This window comes from Phaseolus vulgaris, chromosome 8 (genome assembly GCF_051622355.1).
Source record: "Phaseolus vulgaris cultivar YP4 chromosome 8, ASM5162235v1, whole genome shotgun sequence".
In the NCBI taxonomy this organism is placed as follows: domain Eukaryota; kingdom Viridiplantae; phylum Streptophyta; class Magnoliopsida; order Fabales; family Fabaceae; genus Phaseolus; species Phaseolus vulgaris.
Genome location: NC_143505.1, coordinates 17,158,931 through 17,179,440, shown reverse-complemented (window position 1 = coordinate 17,179,440; position 20,510 = coordinate 17,158,931). Strand labels below are relative to the sequence as shown.

General features: G+C 37.4%; 1 long non-coding RNA gene across 2 annotated transcripts; it reads right to left on the bottom strand.

The window, feature by feature from the left end:
• Positions 1-322: 322 nt before the first annotated feature.
• On the bottom strand, positions 323-2,671 carry LOC137826363 (uncharacterized). 2 transcript variants are annotated; one of them, XR_016515165.1, is made up of 3 exons: positions 2,481-2,671; positions 2,115-2,265; positions 323-523 (listed from the first exon to the last, which is right to left on the bottom strand). It is a non-coding gene; the product is annotated as an uncharacterized LOC137826363 (long non-coding RNA). The 2 variants fall into 2 exon arrangements; XR_011083479.2 differs by having other exon boundaries at positions 2,115-2,184.
• Positions 2,672-20,510: the final 17,839 nt, after the last annotated feature.

The window sequence follows — 20,510 nt, the reverse complement described above, 5'->3', positions numbered from 1 at the left end:
CCATAAGATACCATGAGTTTTAAAACCTCCATAAAATATCATAGGTTTCAAAACCTCCGTAAAATGTTTGAGAACCTCCATAAACAATACCATAGGTCTCAAAACTATGAAAATTTGTTTTTTTATTCATTTATCATTTAGACATTCATGTGATTTTTTAACCACAAATATTTACATCTATTGTATTTATTTTCTATGTTTGTTAAAACATTTTTTCAATAATAAAAACAAATAAATGGATATAACATTCATCAATTGACAAGATATATCAAAATATTGATAAAAATATATCAAGTAAACAAATTAAAATTCAAATCCAAACACAAAATATGAGTTAAAAAATTACGAGAAAGCAATATAAGACGAATAGTACTATGAAATATTACAAATGAAAACATAACATATTGCTCACAAAGTACAAAATAGGTCAAAATTCATTTCCATATTATACTAAATTCTTCAACAATCACATATGCTCTTCTTGATGTCCAGAATTTGTTGGCACACTTCCTTGATAAGAAACCTATAATATAAACATATAACACAATTAGAAATGTAAATCTGAAAAATAAAACAAGTTATTTAAATTTTTTAAACATTACCGATGAAGGATTGAACATAGTCAACTCAGGAGACAATTGACCTTGAAAATTTTGAAAGAAAAATTTTATCATTGCCTCAAATCTTTTTTTTCACGTTCTTCGTATCTTTTATTTTATTCATTCCATTGTGACTTTAAACATAGAAATAGTAATCAAAACAATAATATTCCGCTAGAGTATCTTTAAACTAAGGTCACCCCTCTTCTCTAATTACTCTTTCTCTCCAAATAGTAGCAAAAAATTCTTTATTTATTTTATGTATTAAGATCAAATTTACGAATTGGATTTGAGCCTATAATTGCAGTTGTATTTCAAAAATTGATGGGAATTGGTACTCGTTGATTCTAAATCTACGAGGCATGCTTTTCCCACTATTGGTTCTTTAAAGGAAATAATGATGTGTATTCTTTACTTATTTATTATATTGCTAAAAACCTTGTTCAACTCTCACTTTACTAAAATATTTAATTTGATTTGGGTGTTGGAAAATGACTCTTAATTGGTGACTATTAATATTAGGATCTATTCAATCAAAATTATTATTCCAAATTTAGTAAGATTGCAATAAAACGTGAAATTCATTTTATATACTGAAATGGTTAAAGTAGCATTTTCTAATAAATAAAATTTTATAATAGTTAAATCACTATAATCAAAGAAAAGTTTTGTCAATAGAACTTCAAAAAACCACAGTACAAGTATAACAAAGGGTTTATATAAATTAACAGAAACTACTGATGTGAGTGTTAAATTACTTTCACATTAATTATTTTGAAAACAAGCTAATTCTGCTTTAGTGATATGAATCAACTAATGTTATTGGTTTTGAATTCGGCTGGTGAGTATATGACTTCATTAAAATCTTGAAAAGCGAGATTTAGTCTTCACAGAACTCTATCAGACCCTTTAAATCGTAATTAAAATGCATGCTAAATAGGTTTATCTACTAAACTTTTGCTACATCTATAAGTTTGGTTTTTCTACAATTATGCAGGGGCTATTACAAGTGCAACACATTCAAAGGTTGTTCAGCAAAAAAGCAAATAGAGAGAGGTAGAACAGATGCTTCAATGTTCATCATCACATATACCTCTGTACATTACCATCCATGCCCCACCACCATCACCACAACTAAAATAATTCGAATCTGAAACCAACCAAGACCACTAAGCTACCTCGGAGGAAGATTATGAACATATAGAAGAAGAGCAAAGGGATGGGAGAGTGAAGGGATTTCATAATTGGACAGTTTTCTAACCTCGTGCGGCTCATTCACTGACTCACACTTCCACTATTCTATATAATAATTTCATGGTGTCAAAAATGAAAATAATCAAGTTGGAGAATCCATTAGTTGACAATTAGAATGAAATCGGAACAAAACCTAAGCTAAAATTGGAACAAAACCTAAACTATTCATATTCATACCAATTATCAGAATACAAAATCAAGCCACAAATAAACATGAAGGAAGAAAAAGAGAAAATAAAATTGTTGCGGCGTAGTGAGTACCTTAATCCCGCCAGTAGCTTATTGTGAATGGAAACCACGACGACCACAAAGAAACCTTCATTCGTATAACCTGAAGATAATCTTTAATCTCGTCAGTAGCATGTTGCAAATGGCAATCACCAAGAAACCTTCATTCATATAACCTGAAACCCTAAAATGAAATCCATATAACATGAAAAATTAAACTCGCGAAGCAGAACAACAATGTGAAGAATTAAACTCGCAAAACAGAACAACAATGTCAAGAATTAAACTCGCAAAACAGAACAACAATGTGAAAAATTAAACTCATGAAACTCTCAACAATCTCAAAACCACTCATTCAGTTCAAACGAGTTTGAAATTGAGATGATATCCAGCACAGACCTGCAACATCTCGTTCTCCAACTCCGCTTGCTGCACCTCTAGAGCGTTAAATTTGTTCACTATCTCCGACACTGTGTTCATTCTCGTGTTCCTGGGAGCGGGAGGAGCGGGAGGAGCGGGAGGCGGAGGATGGCGTGGAGGTGGTAGGAGCGAAGGGAGGGGCAGGGAAGAGGGAAATCAGAAACCATTGTTCAGGGGAAAGTGAAGAGGATACTGATAAAATATTAAGAAAATGAAAATAAAATAAATTTTAAAGTAAATTTAAATTATTTTCCTGGGGTTTGAAAATAAACCTTAGAAAGTTAATGGAGATTTAAAAATAAACCTTTGCAAGTTAATGGATTTTTTTAATCTCTAATAAAATTAAAAATTATTGCTGAATTATAATAATCCTATCAAAATCAAATTTTCTTAATAATGATTGGTGTGAAAATTTTGTATATAATATTTATTTCAATATATATACAATTATTAAATAAAAAAATAGGATATAATATTTTTATAAATGTATTAAAAATATAATTTATAATATTTAATTTATGATAACTTTTACTATTGTTTTGATGAGATTTTATAATAAATCTTTGAAACTTAACGGAGGTTAAAAAAACCTCAGCTATTTTGCAAAGATTTTAAAATAAATCTTTGGAAATTAACTAAGGTTAAAAAAAACCTTCGTTATTTTGTGGAGGTTTTAAAATAAACCTTTGAAAATTAACGAAGGTTAAAAAAACCTCCGTTATTTTACTGAGATTTTTGAATGAACCTTTGGAATTTAACTAAGGTTAACAAGCTTCCGTTATTTTATTGAGGTTTTAGAAAAAACCTCCATTAATTAAATCAATTTCTAAGATTATATTAACCTCCGCTAAATAACCTCTATTAAAACCTCTTTTTCTTGTAGTGTTTAATATATACTGACATTACTGAATTATATTAACATAAAATCTTTATTATCTTATAAAAATGTTAAAAAAAATATTAGTTTCTAACTATTTTATTTTCTATAATTAATATTTAAATTTATTTAATCATTATTACATGTTATACAGTAATACTCGTAAATCATCAACAAAATTGGCCATTGGAGTATTGGATTTAATACTAAATTTTGGATATAACGTAAGCCAAAAAAATCAAACAGATTTGTTCAAACAAAATTTCATGACGAAAATTGAAGATAAATGAACAAATATTTCACACCAGATTTTAGCATTAGGGATTTAATTGTTAGTCATGTGTGTTGAACCAAGTGTTGTTCAAGTTTTGAAGAATCCAAAATCCTTTGAAGGATGTTGAAGCCTTGGCTGTGCTTGATGTTGCTGTGCTGGTTTAGCTTAGTTCTGGGGTAGTTTATATGTTGTAATCCACCCTTTGATTAAATCTAAAGCATTAGCATTCTCAATCTCAAACTAAGTTAAAACAACCGATTGTTTTATCGAAACAACCGATTGTTTGTACTTAGGTGTTTTGAGAAAAAGATTGAAAACTGTTTTTAAAATGGTTGAACTGCTAAGTACCAAAACAACCGATTGATTCGAGGAAACAACCAATTGTTTGTTTTGGGACCATAATAGAAAAACTGTTTTCTGTTTGACTGAGCTTTAAATGATTTAACTGCTTACGCTCCAGTCATTAAATGCTTTGACCAATCTTTTAATGCAATTTAAAAGTTTGTTAAGATTTGATAACAAACTACATCTTTGAATATATTCAGAAAAACAGATTTGAGATTTAAGAATCTTTGACAAGTTTTTCTTAAGATTTTTTTTGAGTTTTTCAAAGAACAGAGATTGCTAAGATTTTGTGATTGATCAAAGTGTATGGAATATGATTCTGCTTGTATTGATTTCAGATTATCTTCTATAACAAGTGTAATCCTTGTACTCTATTGAACAAGTATTCGTTTCTGTGTTTTGCTGAGATTGGTTGTGTGTTCTTGAGGGAATCAAGATCAACAATCTTAGTGTTGGTGTGTTGACCAAGGAGAGTGTGTTTCTTGAGGTGTTCAAGGTCATTCTCTTGGTTGTTGTGTAAGTGATCAAAGTGTGATTGCTTAGTGGATTTCCTCAGGGTTCTGAGAAGACTGGATGTAGCTCTGGGTTTGGAGTGAACCAGTATAAACAACTGTGTACAATCTCTCTATCTCTAACTCTTTAATTTCAGTTTATTTGTTGTTTGCTGGTATAAACAACCGATTATTTCTGTGAAACAACCGATTGTTTTTCTGGTACTACAACTTTTGCTTGCTGTTTTGGCGAACTGAATTTCTGAATCAATTGTTTCCTGAGATAATTCATTCTAGTTTTGAAAAGTTTGCGAAAACCCTCTTTAAACAATTCACCCCCCCTCTAGTTTAAAGCCATCTTTTCTAACAATGTGTTGGTTAGAGGGTTGAGATAAGGAAATCTTATAACCCCACTTGTTGTATTAGAGGGATTTGCGAGATTGATTAGAGAAGCAATTAAGGAAAAATTGTTTCTAGGAGTGCAAGTAGGAAAGAATGAAGTTAACATCAATATCCTAAAGTTTGTAGATGATACTTTTTGTGTGTGAAGCTAATTACACTAGTATACTCTCGATTAAAACAATTCTAAGATGTTTTGAGCTATTGTTTTGGTTAATGGTCAATTTCCACAAGTCAATGATCAGAGCCATAGGAGTGGAAAGAGGGGTGATGGATAACTTTGCTAAAACCTCAAACTACAACCAAATGACAATTCTTTTCAAACACCTATGGCTGCTAGTAGGAGAATCATAGGGAAAGACAATTTTGGAGTCATGTTTTAGACAAAATAAGGAATAAACTAACAAAATGGAAGGGTCGCTACCTTACATTGGTAGGGAGATCCTGTATTATCAAATTTATTCTTAGTGTTATACCCTTTTACTATTTATCTTTTCTCAAATTTCGTGCTTCAGTTGTCAAGCAATAGTTAAAATTCAGAGGAAATATATGTGGAGTTGGGGAAGTGATGGAAAGCAAATAGCTTGGATTAGTTGTGATAATATCTGCAAGATGAAAGAGGAAGGATGATTGAGGATTAAGGATATAGGCAGGTTTAATAAGACATTGGTGGCTAAGTGGAAATGGAGATTGAAGGCAGAAATAACAGGGAAATGGCGAGAAATTCTTTTGTCTAAGTATTACGTGGAGGATTGAACAAAAAATAATAGTGCAATTATGTTCCATTCTAGGTGGTGGAGGGATATTTGTAAGATATGTGGAGTAGGGGAATAAAAAATTGGTTTGACAAGTCCACTACATGGAAAATAGGATCAGGAAGTTTAGTCAGATTCTAAGAGGCTAGGTGAAAGTAGTATGAAAAGTAGGTATCCTAGATTGTATTTCTTATCACAAAATCAAGACAAAACTGTGAGAGAAGTAGGTGCATGGATAAAGTCGGGCTATAGGTGGGATTTATAGTGGAGAAGACGAAGGTTCGAATGGAGATAGAGTAGGAAGAACATTTGCAATGCCAATTAAATAATATGTACTTGCATAATGGAAGACAAGACAAACAAAGTTGGCTAGGTGAAGAGGATGACACTTACTCAATCAAGTCAACCTATACCTTATTACATATTAGTAACCGTAATGACGATTCCACATGGTTCAGGAGCTTTTGGTCTGCAAAGGCCCTCCAGAATACACAAACACTAACTTGGAGGGTTATCCCTGGTAAACTACCTACAAGGAAAAGCTTAGTTAGGAGATGGGTTAGGCTGAATGGCATAACTTGTCCTTTATGCCAACAATATGAATAATTTGCGACTCACCTATTTATTAATTTATTAATTGTAGGATTGCTTATACTATTTGGAACACTTGTTTTACTTGGGTGTGTATTCAATTTTTCCAACATAATTCTCCCTCAAGCCATTTTGAGCAATTCCACCTCCTTCAGTTGACTAACAAACAAAATCGTGTTTGGAAAGATATATAGATTTCAATCATTTGAGTGTATAATAACATAGCAATATAGTCGATTTTAAAAATGGGAGGATTGATATGGAGAAAATAATCCAATTAGCTCAATTAAAGACTTTGAGTTGTATTAAAAGTAAACTTTCTAGGATTCATTTCTCATTCTTTGATTTGATTTGTTTGCCTTCTCCTCTGCCTTATAAGACAATTAGGTAGTTCCCTCCTTGTTGTAATCAAAGTTGGCCAATCGTTTTGTTATAGTTACACTACAAATGTTCTTACCTCGCACAAAGTGTGCCTTATAGAAAATTAAATGTCTTAGGCAATTCTTGTCTGCTATCTCTCACAAAGTGTGGCTTAGGCAATTCTTGTATGCAGTTATATATTCTTTTGGATAATGGAAACAATTTATATGATGTGTAGTGTGGATAATTGGAAATACATGGGAAAGGTATCCATGTTCTATTTTGTAGGTACTCGGGATGGATTTGAAAGGGGAGAATAACAAGAAGTACTTATGGATCTGACTTAAAGATTCATTACATTTGATTTAGGTAGGATGCAAATGTGCCTTTGCTGCAAGTAGTCCCAACAATATAAGTAGCTGCAGCAGGCCAACCAAAATTCCAGAACTCAATAGACTAAGATGATTGTGATCTTAATCTAGGATTCAAGGGCAGTATTTTATGTGCTTGTGTATGGGTCATATTAGTTTGGGGATGTCTTGTTGTATTTCGTGATGGAGGCAAACTAGCCTTTTTTTCTATATGAGTTTGGATATCCCTCAAATGTCCAAGTTATTTAAATTTATTCTTTTCCAATAAAAAAACATTTTTTTATAGTAGATCATCTTCTTAGCAATAAGCTTAGATTGATGGAAAGTTAGAGACTAAATACAAAAAGTAATAAATAATGTTTGGTTCTTATTTTCAACACATTCAAATTTAAATTTAGTGTAAAGGTGATGAGATCAGGTTTGTGAGAAAAGAGCATTTCATACTGACTAAGATTATGTAAAACAGGAGTGGGTAAGATATTAATAGTGAAAACAACAGAAGAAAAAGCTTCACCCTGGAAACGTAGAGGTAGAGAGGCAGCAACAAGAAGAGCTAAGCCAGTATCAACTATGTGACAATGTTTACGTTCAACCGAATCGTTCTGTTGATGGGTGTGAGGACATGTGAGTCTATGAATGATGTCATATGTGTTTAAGAGTTTGGTTAGCAATAAAAATTCCTTAGCATTGTCGATTTGAAGAGTTTTTGAAGAAAAACCAGTTTGATTTTCAACAAGAGCTTTAAATTGTAGAAAAATAGAAGTAGCTTGAGATTTGTGTGAAATAAGATAAACCCATGTGTATTTAGAAACAACATCAACAAATGAAGCATAATACAGGGAACCATTAGTGGAGGCAACATGAGAGGGGCCCAAATATCAACAAACACAAGTTGTAAAGGAGCAGTATAAGTAGTATGAGACGAAAGAAAATGAAGTTGATGAGCTTTGGCTCATGCGCAAGAGTCATAAAAGGAAGCATCAGTATTACATGAAATATTGTTGGAACGCATAACAAGTTTCATTGTTCTAGATGAAACATGGGCAAGGCGTTTATGCCAAAGATCATAACTATGCACAGTAGAATTATAGGAAGTAGCATTAACAAAGGAATGTAAAGGTTTGTGTAAAGACCCTCATGAATCCTTCCTTGAAGAATAATTTGCTTGGTAACCTGATTTTTAACAAAGTAATGGTTAGGAAAAAATTAAAAAAAGACACCATTATCACATGCAAATTGAGAAACGTTGAGAAGGTTCTTGTTAATAGTTGGTACATGTAGAAGATTATGAAGAGTAAAGAGATGATTAGAAGAAGAATTATGTAGAGAAGCAGAGCCAACACTATGAATAGACATACTTGAACCATTACCTAGTTGAACATTCTCAAAACCATTATAGATCTGTTTCTTATTGAAAACAACAGGATCATTGTGTTGAACCAAGTGGTGTTCAAGCTTTGAAGAATCCAAACCCTTTGAAGGATGATGAAGGCTGGATGTGCTTGCTGTTGCTGAGTTGTCCTTTAGATAGGATATGGGGTATATTTGATATGTAATCCACTCTTGATTGAATCCAAAGCATAGGCATTCTCAATTCTTTTTAAAAGAAAAGTGTTTTTCAAGCTAAGTGAAAAACAACCTGTTGTTTTGTCGAAACAACCGATTGTTTTATACTTAGGTGTTTTTAGAAAAGGTTGAAAACTATTTTTATGGTGAAAACTGTTTGTTTTGGTACCATAGCAGAAAACTGTTTTGTTCTTTGACTGAGCATTAAATGATTTTCTAACTATTTACGCTCTAGTTTTTAATGCTTTGACCAATCTTTAAAAGCAATTAATAGTTTTTTAAGATTTGATAACAAACAACTTTGTTTTACAAGTAGAAAAACATATTTGGGTTTTTCAGAACTTACAGATTTTGAAAAAGTTAAGATTGCTTAGAGATTGAGTTTGATCAAAGTGTGTGAGATAGGATTTTCTCTTGTATTGATTTCAGATTTCATTCTGTAACAAGTGTAATCCTTATATCTATTAAAAGAAACCTTGTGTGTTTGTTGAGAAGTGTTGTGTGTTCTTGAGGGGATCAAGATCAACATTCTTAGTGTTGGTGTGTTGACCAAGAGAAGTGTGTGTCTTGAGGGGATCAAGGTCACCTTCTTGGTTGTGGTGTAAGTGATCTAGGTTTGATTAATTAGTGGATTTCCTCGGTGGTTTGTGAGAAGACTAGATGTAGCTCTGGGTTTAGAGTGAACCAATATAAACATCTGTGTGCATTGTCTCTATCCTTAATATCTTTAAATTCAGTTTTGATATTTGCAAATTGGTATAAACAACTGATTGTTTCTACGAAACAACCGATTGTTTTTCTGGTGCTGTTGTTTTTGCTTTGTGTTTTGACAAACTGAATTTCTTATCATTTGTTTCTCAAAGTAATTTCATTCTTGGCTTAAAAGTTTGCAAAAAATCTCTTTAAACAATTCACCCCCACTAGTTTAAAGTCATCCATTCTAACAATTGGTATCAGAGCTTGGTTCTTGAAAGTTATTCAAGTTGATCCTAAAACTGGTTTTTAAATGGTTGATAGACTACCTTTTGGGGAAGGTGCTTCAATCAAAGACCACCTCTGTTTTGTGGTTTAAACTACCAATTTTGGAAAGTGAGAATGAAAATCTTTGTAGAATCACTTGACATAGGAATTTGGGATGCAATTGAAAATGGTCCCTTTTGTCCCAAAGTTTGAAAAAGATGGATCTTCCATTGAAAAGCCTTGGTCTCAATGGACTGATTCTGAAAGCAAGAAGGCCAAATTTGATTGCATTGCTAAAAACATAATAACCTTTGCTTTGAATTCAGATGAGTTTTTCAGGGTCTCTCAATGCAAATCAGCAAAAGAAATGTGGGACACCTTGGAGGTAACTCATGAAGGTACAAATGAGGTGAAGAGAGCTAGGAAGCATACTCTAATCCAAGAGTATGAGATGTTCAGAATGCTCAAAGGTGAAACAATTGTTGAAGTGCAGAAAAGATTCACGCAAATCATCAATCATCTCATGAGCCTTGACAAGACCTTTGAAAAGGAAGAGCTAAACATCAAGAGTTTGAAATGTCTTGATAGAGCATGGCAACCTAAGGTAACTGCTATATCCGAATCTAAAGATCTAACATCCTTGCGTATGGCTTCTTTGTTTGGCAAGCTTAGGGAACATGAGTTAGAGATGAATCGACTCAATGTTCAAGAAAGCGAAGAAAAGCACGTAAGAAGCATAGCCTTAAAAGCTTCCAAGCACAAAGGCAAACAAGAATCCAACGATGATAGTGACGAGGAAAACCTTAGCTTGCTATCAAGAAAGTTTAGCAAATTCTTGAAGAGAAACCGCAACAAGGACAACAACAAAGATAGGTATGGAAACAAGAAATCTAATGATTTTAATTCCAATAACTATACCTGTTTTGGTTGTGGTGAGCAAGGTCACATAAAGGCAGATTGCCCAAACAAAAGCAAGGAGAAAAAGCCTAGCTACAAGGAAAAGAATAGCAAGACAAAGAGAGCCTACATAGCTTGGGATGAGAATGAGGTATCATCATCAAGCTCTTCATCAAGTGAAGATGAGAAAGCAAACATCTGTTTGATTGTTGAAGATGATGATGAATCTTGTGTTGAAGATGGATGAAGCTTCTTCTCTACCTAGTTTTAGTGTGTGTTTGATGTAGAAAATAACTAGTTTGCTTTGAAGTTTGTAATAGGTTTAGATGATCTTGTATTTAGGCTTGTGTATGTGTAAGGTTGCCTTTTGCTACATGATCTATCCTAGATGCCTAACCAAGCCTAGAATAAGCACTTGAAGTGGTTAAAAGTTTTCCCAAAAGCTTTTTAGAGTTTTCTCCAAAAATCAGGATACTGCACAAAAATAAATCTGTTTCTCTGTAAAAGAACAGGTTTATTCTTTGGTTTGCTGAAAGGATTTTCGAAAGTTAGTTAGGGCACCAAAGGTATAACTCAGACAGTTATTTCAGTTAGCTGAGTTGGCAGTTTTCATAAAATAAATCTGTTCAGCTTAAAACTGAATCTGTTATTTTCATAACAGCTTTTCAACTGTTTTTTGAAAAGAAGTTAGAAACTGTATTCTATAAAAAGAAAAGCTTCTCTCACATGAAACATGCTGAGCAATTACGTTTTTTACAGAGATTAAACACTTTCTATGTGAGAAGAAGGATTGGAAAGATTTTTGAAAGGTTTTCCAAAGGGATTTTCAAGTGTGCTTATTCTAGGAAAACTTTGATCTTGGTGAAGGTGCTGGTGCAGTTCTGCAGCAAATTGAACTACTGGTTTTGAGTTCTTGCATCTTCTTTTCAGGTGTTATCTTTCCTTTATTCTGGTTTGTAAAGGTGTAAGTCTTAGTCACTCCTTGATAGGGTTTCTTGGAGTGCAAGGTGTGCTGAAATAGGGTTTTTCAGCATTGGTTGTATTGTTCTTGTAGTGTTCAAGAACTGCTGTGTTTGTAAGTGATTGATACTGTTTTTAGTGTATTCCACCTTGGAGTAAGGTGAAACTGGATGTAGCTCTGTATGCGTGAACCAGTATAAAAACTTGCTTGTCTTTCCCTTTCATCCTCGCACTCGTTTCAGGTTTTTGCTTAATTCTGTCAAGAACTAAATCTGTTCTTTTGAAATCAAATCTGTTAATTCTGGGTTTAATAAAAATTGTTCTTCCTGATCTGTTAAAGTTCTCTAAACACTAACAAGGTATTTGTATGTGAGGTTTTAATTGGTTTATGAACAAAGAGTCTTATTCATTAAAACCTGACAAAGATTCATTCTCTCTAAAACCTTGTGCTGAATAAACTTGGTTGATTTCTTGGCATAATCTGTATTCTTCAAGCCGGTAAAAGCTAACCAATCTGGCTCTGTTATATCTCTCTGTTTGATTGCAATTTTAATCTGAACAAGTTCAAATTGTGTTAGACTGTTCTGAAGAATCAATTTGTTTCTTTTAAAAACAATATGTTCTTTTTCCTCTGATATATTAAAAACTGTTTGCATTTGCGAAAATTTTATATGTTCAATTCACCCCTCCCCTCTTGAACTTAGACACTAATAGATCCAAGAATTGGTATCAAGAGCTAGGGCTTGTATTTTGCTCAAGTGTATGCATGATGTCTGAGTTTAAAATGCCTTTTGCTGAAGGTGCGTCTATTAATAGACCTCCTATGTTTGGTGGTGTTAACTATGCTTTCTGGAAAATTAGGATGAAGATTTTTATGGAGTCTATTGACATGGGAATCTGGGATGCAGTGGTCAGTGGACCTTTTATACCTATGCAGGTTGTCAAAGATGAAACAATAAAGAAGCCTTGGTCTGAATGGAGTGAAACCGAGAAGAAGAAGGCCCAATATGACTCCTTAGCCAAGAATATCATCACCTCTGCACTGAATATGGATGAGTTCTTTAGAGTCTCTCAATGTAACTCAGCTAAGGAGATGTGGGAGGTACTAGAGGTAACTCATGAAGGGACTGATGATGTGAAACGGGCAAGGAAGCACTCACTAATTCAGGAGTACGAACTATTCAGAATGCAATCAGAAGAAAGTATTGCAGATGTGCAGAAACGATTTACACATATTGTAAATCACCTCACTGGCCTTGGTAAAGTCTTTGACAAGGAAGAGCTCAACATAAAGGTGCTAAAATGCCTTGATAGGAGCTGGCAGCCTAAGGTAACAGCAATCTCAGAATCTAGAGATTTATCCAAGATGTCCACTGCTGCACTTTTTGGAAAGCTGATGGAGCATGAAATAGAGCTGAAAAGATTGAAAGAACAAGAAACTGTGGAGAAGAAAGCCAAAGGAATTGCCCTGAAAACTACCATGGAACATGATACAAGTGGGGAAGAAGATGATCCTGAACATGAAGAGACTTTGAGTCTGATCACCAAAAAATTCAGCAGGTTTCTTAGAAAGAAAAACCGTGACAGAACTCAACAAAGAAAGAGGTACTCTAAACCCAATGATTCGAATTCTTCCAATTACACGTGTTTTGGATGTGGTAAATCAGGTCATATAAAGGTTGATTGTCCAAACAATCAAAACAAGGAAAAATCAGCAAGCAAGAAGAGTGAAAGAAGCAAAGGCAAAAGAGCATACATCTCATGGGAAGAAAATGATGTATCCTCATCTAGTAATTCCTCAACCGAAAGTGAGGAAGCAAATCTGTGCTTTATGGTGAATGATGAAGAATCTAATTCTGATTCAGTAAGTGATTTTTCTACTGATTCTGAAAATTATGATCAGCTGTTAATTGCATTTAATGAAACACATGATGAAGCAAACAGGTTAGCTGTAATTTGTAACAAATTGAATAGAGTAAATAGGTTACTTGAACCTAAGGTCAAAGCTCTTGAAGAAGAGCTGCACAAAGCTAAAACTGAATTGGTCAGCCTTGAATTAACTTGTTTGCATGCATCAATAAAAACCTGTGATAATTGTAAGAAGCTGGAAAAACAGGTTGAATATTTGTTAAAAACACTTTCAAATTTCACCAAAGGAAGAGAAAATCTTGAAACTTTATTAGGTTCACAGAATGCTGTTTTTAATAAAAATGGTCTAGGATATAATTATGAAATGAAAAGCAATGTGAAAAAGTTATCCAGTTTTTTTGTTCCTTCCAAAACAGGTTTTTCTTCTTTTAGTTGTTCAAAAGCAATGCATACTTCAACATGATTTTACTGTATGAAGTCTGGTCATATATCTAGAACATGTAAAGCTAGAAGGTACCTTGTTCCTAAAGGATTGACCAAATGGCTTCCTAAGGAAAGGTATTAATCATGCTGGACCCTAGACTAAAAGGGGTACCATATATGCTAAATCTGTTTTGTTGCTGAAAAATAGCAGGAAAAATCAGTGGTACCTGGACAGTGGCTGCTCAAAGCACATGACTGGTGATGTGGCTCAGTTCATAAATCTGAAACTCAAAGCTGAAGGGCATGTCACATATGGGGACAACAATAGAGGAAAAATTCTTGGAAGAGGAGATGTTGGTACTAAAGACTCAACCACTATTGAAAATGTATTGTACGTTGAAGGGCTAAAACATAGTCTTCTAAGCATTAGCCAGCTGTGTGACAAGGGATACAAGGTCAATTTCGAAGCCAACACTTGTACAATTTCAAATGAAATTTCTGGTAAGGTGTTGTTCACTGGAAAAAGGGTAAACAACATCTATCTCTTAGATATTATAAAGAGCTGTTCTGAAAATGAGTGTTTGTTATCTAAAAGTGATGAGTCATGGCTGTGGCATAAGAGGCTAGCTCATATTCACACAAATCACTTGAATAAGCTAAAGTCTAAGGAACTTGTTTCTGGTTTACCAAACATAAAATTTCAAAATAACAGATTGTGTGATGCTTGTGTAAAGGGTAAACAGATTAGAACTACCTTTAAATCAAAAGATATGGTTTCTACAAATAAAGCTTTGGATGTTTTGCATATGAACTTGTTTGGGCCATCTAGGACTGCTAGCTTAGCTGGAAATTACTATGCTTTGGTGATTGTTGATGACTTTTCAAGATATACATGGACCTTGTTTCTTGCTTCTAAAAATGATGCATATAAAGCCTTTAAGAAACTTGCTAAGGTTCTGCATAATGAAAATGAAAATAGGATAAAACAGATTTGTAGTGATTATGGGGGAGAATTTCAAAATGCAAAGTTTGATAGATATTGTGAAAAACATGGAATCACACATAGTTATTCTACTCCTAGGACACCCCAACAAAATGGTGTTGTTGAAAGAAAGAATAGGTCATTAGAGGAGTTAGCTAGGACTATGCTAAATGAATCTGGTTTACCTAAATACTTTTGGGCTGATGCAGTATACACTGCTTCTTATGTGCTTAACAGAACTTTGATTAGACCAATTCTTAAGAAAACTCCCTAAGAATTGTATAAAGGTAGGAAACCTAGCATTAGTCATCTTAGGGTTTTTGGCTGCAAATGTTTTGTTCTAAATAATGGTAAAGACAATCTGGGGAAATTTGATCCTAAATCAGATGAAGGAATACATATTGGTTATGCTATAAATGGTCATGCTTATAGAGTGTATAACAAAAGATTGCTTGCAGTAGAAGAATCTATACATGTTGTATTTGATGAAACAGATTTTTCTGTGCCCAAATCTGTTCTGGATGAACCTGGTATGGATGATTTAAGAACCATTTTGCAAAAGAATCAAACTAGTGAGCTTGATGCAACTAATCAAAATTCTGTCAAAGAATCTACTGTGAATGCAGGATTGCCTAAGGAATGGAAGACACCCAAGGATCTTACACTAGACAATGTAATTGGTAAAATTGAGAAAGGAGTCTCAACAAGGAATTCACTTAACAATTTCTGCAGAACAGTGACCTTTGTCTCACTGATTGAGCCTAAAAGTCTGGAAGAAGCACTGCAAGACAGCAATTGGATAACAGCAATGCAGGAAGAACTGAACCAGTTTGAATACAATGAAGTGTGGACTTTGGTTCCAAGAAAGCATGAGATGAATATCATAGGAACCAAATGGGTGTACAGGAACAAGATGGATGAACATGGAGCTATCACTAGAAATAAAGCAAGGCTGGTTGCCAAAGGTTATAACCAAGAAGAGGGAATTGATTTTGGTGAAACCTATGCACCAATAGCACGTCTTGAAGCTGTCAGATTACTCCTAGCATTTTCTAGCATACAAGGTTTCAAGCTGTTTCAAATGGATGTCAAGAGTGCATTCTTAAATGGTTACTGATCCTGCCGGTTGACCAGAGCGCAAGAGCCTTGCCACGTCAAAGGTATCTTCCTCTGGATCAGCTCTGCACCACGCTAGCTTCCGTCCTTCACGCCTCGATTCTCCTCAACAAGAACCTGCAAAAGACAGAGTGGCGCTGCTGCGGTCGATCGCGCTCCGACGCTCAAGTCCGTGACGGAATCACCAAAACTCTAAGAGAGAAAAGCTAGAAACTCAAGGAACCGTGCAAAAACTCTCTCAGCGTACTCAAGTTCTCACAAGCGTAAAGAAGTGTTCTAAACGCGCGTACCTTCCGAAGTTCGTTGGAGTTCCTTATATACCTGAGCACTTTCTCTCTCCTGACGGTTACACATTTGGACACGTGGCTCTCATCCAGCTGTACACGTGTCACCATCTGGAACGTCTTCTACTTGAGCGTCACTTCTACTCCCCAGGCTGTTCGACTAAGTTATCCATGCAAGGAGTAACTCGGTGCATAGCTGCCTTGGAGCACGATCTTCTTCTAGTGGCGAGCACGGGGTGTCACCATGCACACCTTCTCTGTGGTCTCGCCTGCCGCTATCACGATCTGCATTACTTGCTCATCGTGCATGTTCTGGTAAACTGTTCCCTTGCCTCGACCTCTGGCTAGGGAATGATCATCTGATAACTCCATCCTTCGTACTCGTGCCCTTTGAAAGCCTTGAACAAGCTTTCCTGATCTTTCGGCGATGTCCCCCTCTCGGCGATCTCTGACCACTTGGTCGCCTAAGCTCACGTACGGCGACTACGACACAAGCGTGGCGACCGCCGGTTTAGATATGCTAGAGATCGGAGCACGCCAACTTAATGATTGGCGACTACACAGACTTCCCGATGTCCTTCCCTTCTGTCAGCCAGGTGTCCCGCTCAACACGCCCATATCATCGTTGGCTGTCACGTCATCACTCCCGATTACCTGATCGGTACACAAGCCCCCCAGTCTTAAGCGAAGACTTGTCCAGCGAAAAGACTAAGAAGTCACGTCATCGTCGACCAACGTGGCGCTGGTACAGATTTCCGTACGGCCGTACTCTCTGCATTTCTGACGCTCCACCAAACTGTTTTTTCATCGCTCGACACGTGGCTTCATCAACGGTTATCTTCAACTGACATTTGCGCTTTCCGAAACGTCTGAAAAACCCTTAAACCCCTTCACTTCCACTGTTTCATCACTTTTCTTCATTCTCAAAAACTCTAAGTTTTTCTCTGCAACCTACGAAGCTTCTCATCTCTCTCAATCCCTAACTTCCTTCAACGCTCATTCGATCATAAAAAGGTAACTCTTTTACGCCTTCTGTTGATACTTGTTGCATTTTAACCGATTCGCATCATCCATTATCTGTCTGAAGCATACGTTGTGGGCTGTTTTTCCTTTTCCTCCTCCCTTGTAGCTTAGGGCTTCGTCTTCCATTACGTTCATTCTAGTGAACTCTTGTTTGTTCGTTCCTCCTTCTTCGTCCTTCATCGAGTCGTTTTCTGCAATCTTTGTTCATCCCTTTCCTTTTTCCTTTGCAGTTCCTGCGATGGCTCTCACGAAAACCACCGCGAACCCTCCTCCTCCATCGCGAAACCCTTCACCTCAAGCGTGTAGGGTTGCTCTTGGGGCAAATCCTCCACCACCGCGCAACCCTACCCAGGCTGAGAGGCCTGCAACTTCTCACGCCAACCCCGCTAGTCGTCGGAGGGGCTTCCTTGCCTCCAAAAGACTACAAGGAACTCTATCCTTGGGCTACCTCACTCTTGTTAAAAGAAACTTCTTCAATAAACACGAAGCTGAGCATGCTCCGACTAAGGAAAGGAGACTAGTCCGACCTCACCTTCCACAAGGAACACGATAGCAAGGTGGCCGTGCTGCCCTGCTTCCCGGACGAGCCGATCTATGCGGACGACAAAGGGAACAACGGCGAGTTGTTCTGCTTCCTCTACGCCACCTTCTTCGAGAAAGTGAAGCTTAGGCTTCCCTTTACCCGCTTTGAGAGAGAGCTGTTAACCGAGCTCGAAGTTGCCCCCGCCCAGCTTCATCCCAACAACTGGGCGTTTATAAGGGCATTCCAAATTATGTGCGCACACTTGGGACTACCAGCTTCAGTTGACGTTTTCCTTTTCCTGTTCGAAGCCAAGAACCCCGGAGATCGCCTCTGGGTTAGCTTAAACGGGATTGCTGGGAGGTCAATCCTCTCGATCTTCCAGCAATCCTACAAAGACTGAAAAGGGAAATTCGTCAAGGTGCACCCAAACGAGCAAGACCCTTCCCTGCTCGACGGCTTCCCCTTGTACTGAGTACACAAGGGGAACAAAGATTCCAAAGAAAGCTTCAGGAGGCCAAGGAGCCCCAACCATATGGGAGAGTTGGACAAAGATCTCTGCCTCTTCTGGAAGATTGTGGCTGCTGCCAACATCACTTTCCCTACTGCCTCAATCATCTCTTTCGAGTTCTTCGAGGGCCAACTCGAAGCTCATATAGGTTAGCTCTTACCTTAACACCAAGACTCTTGTCTGGTGTTGGAACTAACTTAACGTTTCTGCCACTCCCCCTTTGGCGTTCTGCTTGTTCTGTGTTGGTCGTGATTATTCATCCATGTACTATTTGCTTGTGCTATACTTGTATACCCTGTTTCTGCTTTGGAGCCTACTCATCTGTTTTTTACCTTGTGCAGACCTCATGTTGGGAAAGGGAAAACTGGCAGAACTGAGGGCGATTGCCCGGGCTCACAAGCTGGCGGTGGGCTCCCAAACAGTGCCCAACTCTGTGGTGGAGATCGTCGTTGCCCAGGGCAAGACTCCTTTCCAAGGTCCAACTCCTTCGGGGACACTACCCGCCCCTCAAAGAAAGAAACTGGTCCTGAGGAGACCCAAAAGGAAAACCACTCAGGTGGTACAGGAAGATGAGGAGGAAGATGATGAGGCGACTAAGGACGACCTCATCACCAAAAGAACAAGGGTGGCACCCTCTTCACCACCCGCTCTCCCAACACCAACACCGCCCTCACCTCCAGCTCCAACACAACCAGTCCAAGCAACACCCTTGGCTGCCGCACCCCCAGTGGTAGAAAGCAGCGACCCGAACTTCATGGAGAACCCTCCAAGCGCCTCTACGCCATTCGTATCTGTTGGGGAGGGCCCCCCATCTACTGCTTCTATCGCTGGGGCTGCGTTAGGCGAAGATGAGGGCGCTCACAACTCGCCTATACTCATAACTGAGTCCCCAACCTCACCAACACGCCAAGAAGTCCCCCTCGCCTTACAAACTCAAGAGGGTGGTGGTGAGAGTCAGCATCAAACTCCTCCCGCTCCTCCAGCAACAACAAACTCAAGCCTCCCAACCTCCATCGAAGAGATCTTGGGGCCCTTCACGGCTAAGCTAAAGATGATGGCGGAGGATCTCCCCTCGATTGTGTCAAAGGCTGTGAAGGACTCCAATAAGAAGCTCCAAGATGAGAACTCAGTGCTCAAAGAGTCAAACTTGATGATGAGAGCTGAGGCTGAGAAGCTGTCTTGTAACTTGATGATGATGGAGTTTATTTTTTTTTTATCAGCAAGATGATGATGATGGAGTTGGACCACTCAAGGCTGGAGGACGCCATGGATGCTGAACTAAGGGGCGCGCGCAAGGAGGCCTCTGATCTGCGCCAAAAATTGCACCTCCAAGCCCAAGAAAAGATCGAGCTGGAGAGCAAATTGGTCCCTTATAGGCTCAAGGTGACCAACTTGGAGGCTGCAATGAAAGCTGACGCGACAAAGGTGGCCAACCTGGAGAAAAGGTCGGCGGACCAAGAGGTACTCCTTGGGAAAGTCGAAAAGGAGAGGGATGATGCCATAGCTGAGCTCGCTGAAGCTCGAGAGAAGGGCAAGAAAACTGTTGTGGAGCTGGCCCAGGCTCGGGACGAAGGCAACAAGGTTGCTGAAGACCTTGCTCGAGCTCGCGAAGAAATCGAAGAGCTGAAGAAACAAACACAGGAGCTCGAGCAGAGCTCTGCCCAAGTCCTTGCCGCTGGGTTCGACGCCGCTTTGGACCAAGTTGTTTGCCAATACCCAGAACTCGACCTCTCTATGGTATCTATCTGCAACGAGGTGGTGGACGGGAAGATCGTGCCTTCTGAAGACTAGCTACCTCCCTCCATCACCTTGCTTTTGAAACTTGGCGCTCACTTTTTACTTGTAATAACTATTCGTATATAAATTTGTACTGATACTGCTTTGTATAACTTCTTCTGCCGAGATGTGGTTCTCCAATATTCTTCTTTAAATGCCTCTTAGTTTTACTTGCTTTCACACACTGCTTCACGCTTGAATAAACTGTTAACTTAATAACAATTTTTTAAACTGTTAACTCAAAGTAAAATTTGAGCAACTATTAATTCTCAAACGTTGACGTTCAATACAACTTGCATACTTAAGGCGATAAACCTCAACATAATCCACTTACTAGGCAGCAGGTTTTAACTTAAACTGGTATCACAATACGGTTTACCTGATCTGCCCGGCAAGGTTAGCCTTTACTCCCGTCATCGCTTGGAATTCTTTTGGTCGCCATAGAGTTCTGGCGATGCAAGCTTTCTTTGCCTTCAAATCTTGGCTATTGTTCCCTCATCTAGGGGGTAGGGGCGCCCTTCGGATCCTTCTCTACCTCCCTGAGTTTCAGAACAATAAGCTGGATAGCGAGATGTTCTCTTTGAACCTACCTTAGCTATCTTTTACACTTCTTTCACCATTCACGCCATACCTGAACTCGTTCAAGACGAGAAGGATTT